Here is a 16,093-nt window from a genome sequence, read left to right on the forward strand (position 1 = left end):
CGCTTACCTTCATACCGATCCTAAATATGTATGTACATTAGGGTGGTCCAAAAACAGTAAAGTCGCAATTTTTATGCTCTCACCCCCGAGGATTGTTCTATATCGAAAAAAGTATACCCCTATTTTTTTATTTTAAAATCAAAAAATATTTAGAGGTCGCTCAAATTGGTATAGAATTCTTGAAAATCAATATTTTTCGATAGGAAAACTCTGGTTCTCTTCGAGAGACTTACAATAATAATTATTATTATTATTTAACCATTTTTTTGTGGGTTTTTTGCGGACCTATAAATTATAGTTGCGATGAAAAAATGGTGAAATAAACAATTGGGTATTATTATTGGGAATCTTCTGCAGATGAAAATTGTTTTCCGATAGAAAAATAATGTTTTTTTTAGAATTCGATACCATTTCCACGAAAAGTTTTTTTTTCCCATATAATATACATGGAAAATTTTGGGCGCTTTGAGCGATTTTTAAATATTTTTTGATTTCAAAATAAAAAAAATGTGGTATATTTTTTCGGTATAAAACAATCCTGGGGGTGAGGGCATACAAATTCCGACTTTACTTTTTCACATGCATTTTTGGACCACCCTAATGTACATACGAGTACCAGATTGTAATTAAAAATGCATGCTTACTTATGCCTATCCATAATTACACATTTTCAGAAGCTACATACTATGTACATACATACATATATTTGGAGCTTTACTCATTTCATTTCACATCTGTGAAACATATTGTATTAATGCTTTTTAAAAATATATCAATGTTTTCGCAAGTTTTTTTTTCGCATGCAACGTATGCACGTACATATGTATGTATGTATGTATGCGCGATAGGCGACATTAGGTCGGGTCCTCGGGTTATTAATTTTGTAGAACATTTAATCCTGTAAATACTATTAAGTAATTTTTTCAAATAAGGATCAAAAAGACCTTAAACGGCTGAGTTTGGTTAGGTCAGTTAGGAAAGCGCGTACGAAAGATTCGTATTTCTACTCGGTGGCAGACTTTCCCACTGTGAATGTCCTCTATGTGTGCCAGGAGGAGGCACATTCTTCTTCTATTAAACCATTTACTATACTGGATGAAGCTGTGGACCGCCGATATTTTCAGTCCCGCTAACTCCCCAAACTATTGAAAAAGCATGATCCTAGCATGCTCGAGACGCCTTGTCTGGAGAGTTGGGTATTGACATAGGAAGCGGTGAACCCATTGTTGGAGCATTGGTGCTATTGCACAGCCCTTTTGATTACGCCGGTAAGAACCTTTACTGCAGATCTGTGTAGCGTCAACAATTCTTCAGTACGACTCTTACTGAGTCTCGGCTGTAAGGATATTGAGATCTGACAATCGCCACGATTGCTCCATTGGTTTTTAGATAGTAAAGGCTGTGGTATATTCTTCAACCTTCCTTAGTACAAGCCGCCTTCTCTTAGCTCATAAAATACAAAATTTTTTTTTTATAGTCAGTTGATACCTAGGTAAGGCTAGTCAAGGTTAAGGTGGTTGCCCTAAGCAAGGGCACACTTTGATCACTACCATCATCATTCCTTTGTGGTATCATCACGAACGGCAACTTCTAATGAGAAGTGAAATGCGCTGTGTGGCAAAAAGATGCCAAAAGGCGGCAGATGTCGGTTCTGGAGAGATCCTCAGGATCAGCTATACAGTGTGATTCAAGACGTTTAGTAGGGCAGCTTTAGGTAAAGTGTTGAGCTAACCTCACCCCATCATCCTCTAAGAAAATGCGATTACCAATCAGTGTTCTGTCAATATACCTAACAAAGTTGCAACATTTAAAGCCCAGTAAGATCCTTTGACCACCTGCGTGCTTCTTTCGGTCAGAAAGATCATGCAATTACACATATTTTTGTTTTTACCTATCCTTTTCTGAGCTGGTACATGGCTCATCTGTCCACAAGCAGTCCGCAGCTAATCAAAAGGTAGACCCCCCTGGATATTGTAACAGGTTAATCTGCTCAGTCCAATTTGAATAATAAGCCGAATGTGACCTTTTCCTGAGCTTGCCGTTAGATGAGAATAAGGACAACATATAGTTGATTCACTAATTAGCCAAAGTTTAGTAAGCTGCTACAACACGATCAGAATGTCTAGCTGAGTCGATTTTGCCATGTCCGTCCCTTACCTGCGATGGGCTTAGCTACATATACTCCCAAAAGCCAGAAAATAATATCTTACCTAAGCGTCCTTTGCAGCAGTAAAGAGACACTGATGCCTTCACTCTCTCCTCAACACACACAACACAACATCTTGCCATCTAGAATCAAGCCTAAGTGCCTGACTCTATCAGAAAGCGTTAAGCGAATGCCTTCAACTGAGGGTAGAGTCGCGTGAGGTACACTGAGAAATTAGTTTAGTTACGTCTCCTAGATATGTTTTTCTCAACACATGATTTGGTTATAGTTACACTATTTGGTTATAGTTACTCTATTTGGTTATAGTTACCAAATCATGTGTTGAGAGAAATATATTTAGCTCACTTTTTTCTGAGTGTACATAAATATGTCACACTTCCTAGTGAAGAGCGCGAGTTTAATTTTTCTGGGATTCACAGCGAGTTAGAGCTCCGAGCTCAAATCGAGCACTCGACGTCTAAATGATCTGAGTAAAGGTATGACTTTTTACCACTTAAATCGACCCAACTTAATGTGAATATAGTAAGTACATACATAAATATAGTATGAGCACTTGTTATGAGTAATATGTGCCACATATCTGAGGATACCATGCAATTGATCTTGCAATTGCAATTGCATGTATGCCATAAAAGGCTTTGGACCGGCCTTCCTTCATTTCAAACCAGATTAAACCAGTAGCTCATACAAATGTATGTACACTTCGTTTAGTAATAATGTTCAAAATATATACATACATAAGTACTTACATACATTTGTGCAACATTGTAACATAAAAAGCCCATATCCATCGGTGGGTGACAGGCTCTCCAAAGGCATCTCATTGCTACACTCGCACCGACTTGGTGTTGTGCGCAAGTTCGGCTTGTGACTATATTTTAGACGCTTTGCGCGATATATTGTACGGATGTATGGATGTCTGTATTTTTAACTGACTTCCAAAAAAGGAGGAGGTTATCAGTTCGTCGGAATATTTTTTTTTTGTTATGTCACGTCAACCGATTTCAATAATTCTTTTTGCATCGGAAATGTATTGTCTCAGAGGTGGTCCCATAATAATCTGGTTTAGATCCGATCATCCGATGGATCATGAAATTTTTTTATATGAGAATTGAAGTCGGTTTGGTTTTTTGCTTAAAATTTACTTGTATTTAATGTTTACTTAGTATACTTGTATGTTTTCAAACTTATAAGTTATGTATTTATTTCTTTCTTTGAAATATGTTTTTAATAGTGAATGATGTCTGTGTGTGTTTTTTGCTGCCTTGCAACAAGTTTGGCCTCTTAACGACCGCAATCATAATCAGCAAATGCAATTTTTGCCTTGCCTTGCAATTTTTTTCTTTCCTTGCATTGCTGTGTTTATTTGAAGTTATTGTTGCTGTTGCTGTTTTTCTGAAAACTTATCATTGCGCTTTGGCTTGCGATACTACTAACTACATCACATTTATTTTCTGCCACAAACAAGTCAATAGCTATGGAAATTTTCCAATCACGAGACGCAGCTCAAAGGACAGTGGGCAAATTCAAGGTAGTGGGATAGCAAAAAATTTTACAAATAAGTATGCAATTTTGGGCAGTGGAAATTTATTGACAAAATTTGTCTTATCTACCTTTATTATCGTGGAAGGTTTTTAACACACATTTATCGTATTTAGTGGCAATAATTCTATTCCAGCGCTTCTTCAAACGTTCGGAACACATTTAATTGGCTGATTTCGGATAATTAGGTTTTGTTGTGAGGCTCTTTAGTTTGCAAATCGGCGAATAAGTTAAAATGCATAAATTCTGAAAAAAGTACCATACCTTTAGGTCTGTGATGTCCATGGCTATGCCCACGATCCGGAGCTTTTTCGAGCTATAACATCTACAGTAAAAACTTCCACTATACGACAAGCTACATCGACTACATAGTACAGAAAATAAAAAACTGCATATGTACTTACATTGCGATCACGAATTTTTTGGTAAAACTTGTGGCCTCTCCCCCAACATGACTTGCTTCTGCATCCTGAGCATGGTGAACTAAGGCGATACAACGAACTGCAAGCACAAAACTAAGTAATTTGCACCGATTGGTGCGCATAGACATGCCAAGGGCATAGAAAACCTACCCGACTGATGCACTCAGTGTCTTAGTTGGAATACCTCCCTTTCCTATTCTGTGTAATAGAAAAAGCGGCACCCTCCACTTGATTGAGCTTTCAGAAGCGTGCAACTTCAAATTCGGAATCATGACTCACTTATATGAAGGTCCGAACGAAGTTTGCTGATGACCCCTTATTGCATTTGCGCGACACAATAGTTCCAAAACAAGAAATCTCTGGAAACTGTAAAGCATCCGTTACAGATCAAGCACTCCGGAACTCAGACCTCATATTGCCATCCTAAAATAAAAAAAATTTGGCTTTGGCTACTTTCCCGACACTCCCGATTAAACCGCACACTCCACAAATTCAGAAAATTTTTCCTGAATACAATGTATGAAATATAAGCCTTGTCAGCATTGCGTATAAGGTCTTGTCGACGATCCTGTGTGAAAGACTTAGGCCTTTGGGAACCCACTGATTGGACCAGATGAGAAGTTGCCTGTTCGACGCCATCTCTAAATTTGACAACCCCGCAAAACTAATACGGCTCAGTTCGAATTTGGTGGGATCTCTCCGCGCCGTTTTCGAACAAACGAGGTTTTAGCCAAGGTGTTTCACTCCCGCGCAACTTCTTCAATCCGATGCTTGAAAGCGCTATGAGAGCTGCCAATCTGAATTGCAGCGGCTTTCATCATTTTGAAGCCCGGGGCATGAGCGCAGCATTTTCCAGTTTAGCAGAAGGAGCGAAAGATGTTGATCTAGTGGTGAACGCGGAAAGGGTAAAGTACCCCTTGACAACATTTAAATATTTCACGCTTTTCGGGGCACACGTCACTGTTGGCAGCTATAACTTCGAAGTAGCGAACGACTTTCCTACCCTTGGATCAAGCACAAACACTACCAACAACGTTGGCCGGGACATGAAGCGAGGAATAACTTTTGGCAACAGGTGCTACTTTGGGATCGGTCGACAATTAGACAGCAGATCTCTCTGTCATGCCCGTCCTTTTATATGGCGGAGGAACATGGACGATGTTGAACAAAGATGACAAGGCATTATGGGCTTTCGGGAGAACTATTCTTCGCAAGATTTATGGACGGGTTTGATGGAAGACGGGTGCTAAAGATAATGGAGAACTGTATGAGCCTTTTAACGACATGGATATAAGTAGTTTAGCGCATAAAAGTACAACGATTGCGCCCTCGGCATATACAACTGCCGCAATCTTACAAAGGAGAAAAGCATTTGATGAAGTATTTTGGTCTTACAAAAATGCCGAGAAAAGAATTTTTTCACCGCTGTAAATGTGTACATATGTATGATTTAAGAAATCGGGACCCACCCTATTGTTCTCATTAGTTTTGGGCGTATTCTTCGCTAAATGAACAACCGTGCATCTTACATTTAAGTAGCATAAAATTCATACATATGTAAATTAAGAAGGTAGAATTCTACTCACCCAACACAAAAAAAAAATACACTTTTTACAGTCAGTGAGTTTTTACTAGAAACTTATAAACCAGCAGGTTTCTCAAATTGAACTTGATTTAAATGGGAGCATGGTAATTTTTAGCTGAAAACAGTGCAGCTGGTCAAAATGCCTTGACATGCTGCGAATAGACTAAGTGACACTATTAGTCTGTTCCAATAGCAGTCCGGTTTACAAAAAAAACTTGTAAGTGGGAACACTTCTGAGAGAGTAACAGAGCAACTGTTCCTAGTCAGAAGTTGCAGGATTTAGTCCGGAGTTTTTTCCCCCCCTGTAAGTCCATGAAACGTGTCAAACGATGGGCAGGGTTGCATTTGTAAACAAAAACAGAACGCGGTAAAAGCAAAGAACCTTATATTTGTTAAGAAATGGAAGTAAACAATGAAATTTTTAAATCTGTATAGATTTTAATAATTATTTAGTGACAGTGTTGTACCAATTACATAAAAATAAACCGACTGGCGTTTTTACAAGAAATAGTGCTTTTTGCGTTCCCGTACGCTTCTGTTCTCGTTTTACTCTCACTTGAGAGAGTAAAATTTTAGTTTGGCAGTTCCACAGGTTTTAGTCCAAAGTTCAAAGGAACGGTATAGCTATAATGTGATCTGACTGACGACTATGACAGGTAATATGTTCGGAGAATTTTTGCTGACTTTTTATGCCGTTTCCAAGTGGCAGCCAAAAGAACCATGATGTTACATATTAGGGGTATTCTCGAAGTCTTGCACGATGCACGGATTGCACGAAATGCAAAAATACTATTCCAAATTTCGAAGAGTACGAGAACACCCCATTGCAAAGTGGTAGCATGCATGGGGAGCAAGCAGCGAAATTATGTATCAAATACAATAACAAGAGACAGCAAAAAAAAATTAAGTGAGCGAGATGAGAGGAATGAGAGAAATATGTAGCAATTCCAACAACAAAACAACTAGCACAGGGTCGCTATTATCTTGCTATGCTATTTTGCAAAATATATACATGGGTTTCGACGTTGTATATTTTGCAGCGATAGGAAATGTTGTTTCCCATGAATTTTCTTGTTGTGTGTTTGCAATTTATGCAATCCGTGCAATCCGTGCTACGTGCAATGGCTTTGCAAGATTTGGAGAATACCCCTATTGTATTTTGAAATAGCATAAATTAGTGTTGCCAGTCGTGATCTGCATCACAAGGCAAAGTAAACTGTTTACGCGATCTAAGCATAATGTGACTGTATACATATAAATAATATGATGCGATATGTAAAATAAATAAGTATATATTTATTAAGGATTTATCCGAATAATCCAATCTATTTCATATGTATGTATAATAAAATGTGAGTTTCTGGAACTTACTTACTACATCTGTATGCACATAAATACATCTAAATGTACGTCGGTCACCTAAATATTTTGATCATACTAATGACTCAAATACGTCTCCATCTGCCGATATTGTTGTCCTGATGCTTGCAATGTTCTTGTTGCTGCTACTATACTTAGGTGCTGCCATTCGTGCTATAGCTACGGTGACCATCCGTCCAGTTTTTTGCAGGACCATACTGTTGTTCAAAGGTCTGTTCTGCGTAGTTTTTCAGAAAAACAGAAAAACCTCAAAATGTGTTGATTTTTTCCAAATTTCCTGCCACTGTCCCGCATTTTATTCGATATTTTAAAATAAACGGCGGGAGCCCTTTACTTATCAACTATAAGCAGTGGCAATAACTAATTGATAACTACATGAGGATGGGGCTGATTTGGAAGCTTCAACAAGTTAATGCGTTCTAAATTTTGTGCGGCCATAGACAATGAACGGCAAGAAAATGGAGACCAGCATCACAAGTATCACTAACACTACTCTACAACCTATATTAACGCGTTAACCTATATTTTCTTCAAGCATATTTTGGTTCGATGAACACGAAAACAGTACATTTCTTTTCAGAGACATTTCCAGATTTATTCGATTTGATACTTTTCGGAGCTGTTCATCAATATCTCATAAAAAGATCTCCTAAACAACGTAAGCGATCTACAGTTCGAAAGGTATTGAAGTGCCTCTTACAAAAATGTATAACTTGTGGCGTCGGCAAGAAAAAATCATTAAAAATCAACACGAGTTTTTAGACACTTATGCACTGGCACTGGTTTTACTAAAACTACATAACTGATGTACCTGCAAACCCAGAATTTTTCTAAAAATTCAGACTAAAAACCAATATAATATTTTTATACTAACTATGTAAATTTACATGTGCACCCGTATGCAGGTATACATATATATTTTTTTTAATAGTCCTGCATTTTCAATTCATATTTATGGTCACCGTAGCTATAGCAGCCGTCAGCTGCTGTGTTTTTTGGCATGTAACGATAACATCAACATCCAACTCGTGCATTCATTAGTTAGAATGGAAAGTTGTTTTACAAAAACAAAACAGTTAACAAAAGCTGACCACTTAAAAAGCTGCATTTTTAAACAATTCCAAGTGCTCTCTTTATTGCAAAAAAAAAACAATCGCTGTCTGCTGTGGATTACCAAAAATAATGTAACGGGTTTTATAATAATGGTGTTGCTGCACGTGAATTATCATTTTGATTGCATTTGTATAGATAAAACTTGTTTTTTTTTTTGCATTCTTAAGATTATTTGCCTGATGTTACTATATTTTTTTTAACAATAAAACCATGAGGTAAAGAAAGTTTCACACAACTTTAAGCCAGAAATACTTTTTAATCGTTAAAGTATAGGCGAAGGTAAGGTTAATTTTAGCTTTGATAACCCAGTAAGCAGCTATCGTCCCTACCAATTCTGTAGAAGTCATTGTATGAAATGAATGAAATGAAATGAAGGAAATACGGAAGGTATTTTAGCGTGCGTACTAATAGGCCAATCCCTAGTATGAATGGCGGCCAGTCTTTCCGTGTCAGGCCTGGGTGAAGCTAATACATTGGTCGCTCCCTTAAGGATATACTCGAACCAATCCTGCGATGTTTAACATTACATTTTGTTTACTTGAGGACATTATCTGGCTAACTCATCAGATGTTTCGAGAATTTAGGAAACAAGACTAGATTTACATGGCTTCATACTAGAATTGGTGACGTGCAACAAGGTCGGCGGAAATAACGTCAATTGACACCATTACTCATCGTGAGACAACTTAAGTGCCAAATCATTTTTGAAGCCATGCTTCGGTCAATCACCACATTTATACTGAGTCCTGAGGGTTTGTGAAGAACTCGGACTGTACTGGACCTATTCAAACGGAACATGAAACTTCTTATAGTCATAGTTATGGAAAATGGTATATTGGCCTCATGGTTTGTCAGGTTCGGGCCGCCGCATACGGATAAAATGTAAAAAATGTTAAGACGAGGAAGAAGTATTTATAATCCGTTAATATCTTGTGCGCGCTACTAAAAATGCGCCTCAGATTTATGGAGACCATTTCTTCGAGGATCTGAACAGCTTAGGGTTATTTGAATCTTTTATTTCCTAATTCCTAATAGAGTTGCTATGACTATTAATGTAAGAAATTTCAATATTTTTCGAAAATTAGTCACCCTATAAAATTATTATACTTATGTTATCATTCCGATTGGGTATCAGTGGTAAACACACATTCTTTTTTGAAACACTGACTTACAGTATACATAATAAAGAATATAAATAATTGATTTTGCTTGCTTTCAGTCGGAAAAAAATTTACATATCCTGAAACTAACTGAATTTTTTGTGTAAATAAACTAAAAATAAAAGGGCGCACACAACAACGTCATTTATTTGCTAATTAATATTTATATACATAAAATTTAATACGAAATTGTGATGACGCAGATGTCCCAACCAAAATTTAGCGCTGAAATACAATAAAGTACTTTTTAATTACTTGTGCAAATTAATAAATATCGTTTAATTACTGTAGTAAGGCACTAACTGATTTTCTTTCAAAATTCAGCTTTTTTGCAAAAGTCGAAATAGTACGCACTAAAAACACATATAGAATTAAACAACAACTATTACATCAACAAACTTGTTAAAGTATTCGCAAAGTAAAGCAAAGTCGCAAGGGGATAACTTAAGTTTTTGTAAAGTTTTTTTTTTTAATTTTAGTTTGGGTCTTAGTTATTTTAAGCTAAAGATATGTAAATAACAATCCCAGCCACAGTATTGATTATAATACTTACTAATTTATGTACTGCATATGTACTTGTTCATCCTTCACCTGTTGCATATATGTGTGTGCATGCATTAGGGATGTTAATCCCTCGATCTCGGCATTTTTTAAGTGCCGAAAATCCCGGGATTATTTACCAAGAATGCCGGGATTTTTAATTTGCAATGGCGGCAATAATAGAAACGCCGTATGCTGACCAGTTTTTTCTATATTTTGTTTATTTAATATTTAATATATTTTTATAAATGTCTAGCTAATTATACATACATATAACACCGTGCGACAGGCAATTTTACACAAAAAAAAAAAATCTGAATATTCGGGAAGCCATGGGCCAAATATATGCAGTAAAATTGCGTTTTTAGTTTTTTTTCTGACGTCAGGATTTTTTAAATGACTTTGAAAATTGAATAATACGAGTAATTCAGAAAATGGTTTAAAAAATTGTCTGCATTGTACTTAGGAAAACAGTATGGGTATCAAATTGAATATAAAATTCCGTAGAGAAAGAACATATTAAATTTTTTGGTGCATAAGGTATTGAAAATGTTATTAAATTTTTTTTAGTTAAATAAACTTAAAATTTTGAAATATTTATTTTGAAAAAATTATATATAATATAACATATTTGTTAAGGACTAATATAAACTTGACATCGTTCTCGAACATAGTCCTTCTAATTTTATCAGCTGAAAAAAATAATGTTAATTAAAAGGGCATTTTCAATACCTATTCGTCCTTGTGAACCCAAAAAATTTAAATTTTTTTTAAATCCTACATCGCACTGAATTTTTTTAATAATTTGTAGAATTTATCATATCCTTTAAATTATAAAGTTCTTATACAAAAATTCTAAAACTAAAAACGTAGTTTTACTATATTTGCTTAGAATTTTTTTTTTCGTTTCAACATGTTTCAATCCTTTTACTCGGAATTTTTATAAAAATTCTAGGTACGCAATTTGTTAGTTTCAAGTGACTAAAAGTAACTTTGATTTTTTATAATTTTTTTTTGCTGCCGGTGTCACGCATTTTCTTCCATACAAAGTATGCACGACAATTTGTTTATATGGAAGAAAATGCCCAGCTTCGTTTAAGAAATTTCCGAAAATCAACGGTATTTGGTAACTGCATGAAACTTACATTTTATCTTACTTTAACTTAATGGGCTATAAAACTGCGTACGTCAAATTTTTCTAAAAATGCTGAGTAAAAAGTTTGAAATTTTTGTACAAATTTTGAAATGCGCATTTAAATGCAGTTAATTATATGTAAAATGAGATAGACTTTTATAAAAAAATTTAAATATTATATAAACAAAAGAAACATAGACTAAACTGGTTAAAATAAGGCTTCTCAAACTATATTGATTCAATTTTTTCATGTTAAGTTGTTGGAAAATAACGAATATCTAAGTCCCGGGATTGTATGAACGATGTCCCGAAAATCACGGAATCGCAAAAATCGAAAAAAAATTAACATCCCTAACATGCATATCTGTATGTACCTACTGTGCAAGTATTTATTTGCATCCTCATAAATATTTATTGGCAGGAGGCAAATCAATACTCACCTGGCTGCTGGGTGTATAATCAAATTCATCGCGACGGAAATCGGCAGACCGCCACCGGATTTTGCCAGTTTGACAGGTACGACGAGTAGATGACAGCTGGCGGTCGGCGTATGAATTAAGCGCGCCACAACTGCACGCTTGGTCGATGGGTCAATTAACGTCTGGTCGGCAATCGGCGAGTTATGACAACACAAATTCCCAAATCCCAAATTCCCAATGCCTGCCAATGGTCGCCAATATAGAAGCCTGCAGCAGCATATGCCGCTTATGAATGCAATATTTGCATACATACGTACATACATATATTAGTATCTGTGTTTACCGCGCCGCTTAAGCGCTCGATGATAATTTAACTTATTAACAACTTTGTGTTGCCTCAACTTTTTGTTTGATGTGATTTATTTTTATTTATTTATGTTTTTATTGATGTGGCAATTTGATGGGAAATACATACTACACGCTTCTGGCACTTATATTTTTGGCCGGTTGTCAATAAGGCGATGAGAAGAGTCTGCTCTCTCTCAGCTCATCGCTGATTTACTAACAGTTATCGACGTCCCCCAGAAAACACCTTGGTGTTTAGCAAGAAAGGGCTCCTAATACCAATTTCAAGATCACCGAAGAAATAGGCGCCAAGAGCTTTTACTATGCGAATGACTTTCCTACTTAGATTAAGTAGAGATTTAGTGCGTTGGGAATGTTTTGGACTGGCCAAAGTGTTATGCCAATACTTATGACAAGTTGATTGCTTTTTGAGGTGAGGTGAAGGAGCGCAGCGAACACACACACGATCTTGTGTTTAAGAGTAATTCGCTCGTTCTTAATTGGATATGCATTTTTTATGCAATTCTCAAATACCTCCTCGCTGAACTTAGTGAAGTGATAAGTCGCTGGCATTTCCAACCAAGGTCAACGCTAACCCAGCTTGGCTATCACTCCCACTCCACTCCCGGAGTGATTTTTGAGATAGTAGTAAGCTACGGCTTGCAAGCCACACGGGGGCTCTGCGTGAATGCATCCCTAAATAAATCCCAGCTCATTGCACAGCAGCCTACGGCAGCTTAAGCATAACTCCTCCAATGGAGTCCTCCAATTGATAAATGGTAAAAAGGTCACAGCTTGCGCGACCGCTTCATCAGCCTGCTCACATATCTCCCTCTCTCTTTCTCTATCTCGCATTGATGTACACCTATAAACCATATGGGCTCATTGAGTTAGATGCATAAACACTCGCAAAGGTAATCCCTACCTCTTCTACTCCTCTAACCCACAACTCGTAAACATGGTCTCCCGCTCTACCTCAGCTTAACAGAAGCCGACATGGTTAGGTTAGGTGAGGAGGATGTGTTTAGAAAGTTTTATACTGTCACGGTGCGTCTATTTTTTGAATGAATTCTAGTAGGAGGTACATTCCCATTAACGGGATTTCTTTACAAAGACAAAAGAAAGAATAATCAAGGCATTAACTGACTGAATTGAGGAGGTCAATGAATTCTGGCCTTGTCGATGTCACTGGGCCACCTTAACGTCACTTTGAATTCCATGACATACACAATCACCGTTTAGTGATCATATTAGAAAATAGATTAATACGCGATAGCCGTAATAAATTACTTTTGGGTAAAAGAGATCTCAAGATCGGTGCGACCTTCTTAAACTCGACAGATCTTCAGAAAGTTATCGTGCCAACGAATTCTCTCTACAGAAGCTGCAGTGATGAGAATGAGGAGAAATCCATTGTACACATTTTGTGTTTATTTGCGGGCCTGAAGCCGAGTTGACTTAGGTTACGCTTCCTTATAACTCTGCCAGACTGATTTTGAAATCAAAAAATATTTAGAGGTCGCTCAAAGCGCCCAAAGTTTTCCATGTATTTTCTATGGGGAAAAAACAACTTTTCGTAGAAATGGTATAGAATAGTTAAAAATCAATATTTTTCTACCAGAAAACTCTGTTTATCTGTAGGAGATTCCCAATAATAATACCCAATTGTTTATTGAACCATTTTTTCATCGCAACTATAATTTATAGGTACGTCAAAAACTCCCAAAAACCCCGAAAAATGCAATGCGGCGACCAATATAAAATCGTTAGTATTAAAAAGTGATTAAATAAACAATTGGGTATTATTATTGAAAGTATCCTGAAGAGAACCAGAGTTTTCCGATCGAAAAATATTGATTTTCAAGAATTATATACCATTTCTACGAAAAATTTAATTTTTCCCATATAAAAATACATGGAAAACTTTGAGCGCTTTGAGCGACCTCTAAATATTTTTTGATTTCAAAATGAAAAAAAATAGGGGTATACTTTTTTCGATATAGAGCATTACAATTCCGACTTTACTGTTTTTGGACCACCCTAAGATACACACATCCGGTATGCTATCTTTTTTTCGAGCACGAAGCTTTTGGGACTACATAACAAATTTTGATTAAAAGTGATGTATTAAGTAAGATTTGTTTTCATTCATTCATTTTGATTCATTTCACTTCCTTCATATTTTGCAATTCTTTATGTACATACATACATATCGTCGTTTGAAGTACAAAACCGCGTATCGTCATTCTGCAAAACCGCATAACTGACATTTGCTGCCAAAAATTGGATTTACTCACACAAGCTCTTGGCTCAATTCTTATCCATTCGTCTTGAAATATACTAGCCAAAAATGTGCTTGCTTTATAAAAAAGAGAACCATTTTGAAATATGAGTGTTTTTACTCTCTAGAAAATAATTTATGCAACTTCACATACGCGGTTTTGCATTTTGCTGATACGTGGTTTTGTACTTTAAACGACGATATGTATGTATGTAAGTATATAGCCACAAAGTTGAGAAATATGTGAAAGCGACTAAATGAAATTTTTTCTTAACTTGTTTAGTAATAATAAAAAATGGCACAACGCTTCAGAATTTTTATTGACATTTAGTACAATTTAGCTTATCTTAATGTCACTTGAACAATAATCATTTTTAGATTAGGTTATCTGTTTGTTTTAACGCAAAAGAAAATAAATAATCTGAACGTTTAAAATTAATTTAATCATCCATACTGAAATTATGCGTTCTATACATATGTATGTACATTCTTTTTATTTCTACAGAGTACAAAGAACTTGTGCTCTCATACTCAATTATTTCAGTTCAACAAACTAGTGTATAGGAGCGTTCTCGTATTGAAAATTCTAAAAAATTCTAGGAAACTATTGCAGTTTTTGTATTCTTGTACCTAAGAAATATGCAAAGTAGGGAAAATTGAGAGACCATTTTCATTTTGAGAGGAAGCTGCAAATTTTTGCTGGAAAAATATTAACCTGCGAAAAGTTTTAAGTAAGGAAATCAGCTGATTACAAACATACCACACATTTAATATTATCAGGGACCCAGAACAAAAGGTATGATCGAAACTAAAGAGCGCTTAAAAACCCAAACCGGTATGAGAACAAAACCTTTGCGAACGTTCTCAACGGGAATTATACTTGTATAAGAACAAAATCCTATGGAACGTTTTCAAAGAGAACAAAATGCTAACAATACTGTCGGCAATATTTCTAAGAGAACAAAATGGGAACGAAAGTCTAAGAAACTTTCTTTCGAAGAACATTTTGGAAACTAAAGACTCAGAAAGTTTCTGACAGAGAATGAAACGGGAACTAATCTTCTCTGAACTATTCGCAAATCATGTAAGCGAGAACAAAATTTGTATATACCTTTCCATTAGTTTAAAATATTTGAATATTAAAATTAATCAAAAGAGAACTGAAAAATAATTATGCAAATTCGGTCAAGAAAAGACTTAAGACACGGAGTTTTCATGCACAGAAAATGAAATTTTTTTTCCATAAATGGATAGTTCACCATAATGATAAACGATCTGGAAGTTGAAGTAACACAGCTTTTCCCTGGCGTTGAATTAACAAACATGGTTCTCACTGAAATGATTTTTCATCCCAGCGCGCAATCGCTGCTCTCCTTCTTAACATTAAGTTGTCAAAACTTTTGTTCTGGTTTTCTTCTCTAACAGAACGCTCCCCAGACTTTTGTTGTTATTTCATTCTCCCTCACAACGTTCTCGGTACTTCCGTTCTCATTTTGTTCTCATTGGAAACGTTCCCGAAAGTTTCGTTCCATTATGTTCTTCTGGAGAACGTTCCCGAGAGTTTTGTTTTCACAAAAACTTTCCGAAACCTTTTGTTCTCACCTTGTTTCCGTTCAAACTGCTCTCAATACTTTTGTTCCCGGCCGGTTCTTTTGTGGGTACGTTATTGACATTACATTTTGTTCTCTTGCAGAACTAAACCAAAACAGGAACGCATTCTCGGTGAATAAATAATATTCACAATAGCTCTGATTCAATACTTTTCGTGTAAAATCCTGTAGAAATGTCAAACAGCAAAATAACTCTCTCTGACGTGAGAGTAAAAAGTGAGTAATAACCATAAAGTAGGGGAACAAAGAAAGTATTTTTCCTGTAAAAACGTCAAACAGCTTATCACTTGACACTTTTCATGCGGTATGACAATTATGAAAGATGTAGCGCTCCAGAATATTGGATCACCCGCCACTTTGCGCCTAAATGTCAACATTTTTTGTACAGTTAATT

The sequence above is a fragment of the Rhagoletis pomonella genome, unplaced genomic scaffold (genome assembly GCF_013731165.1).
Source record: "Rhagoletis pomonella isolate Grant_MI unplaced genomic scaffold, Rhpom_1.0 Rhpom_scaffold_00006, whole genome shotgun sequence".
Taxonomy (NCBI): domain Eukaryota; kingdom Metazoa; phylum Arthropoda; class Insecta; order Diptera; family Tephritidae; genus Rhagoletis; species Rhagoletis pomonella.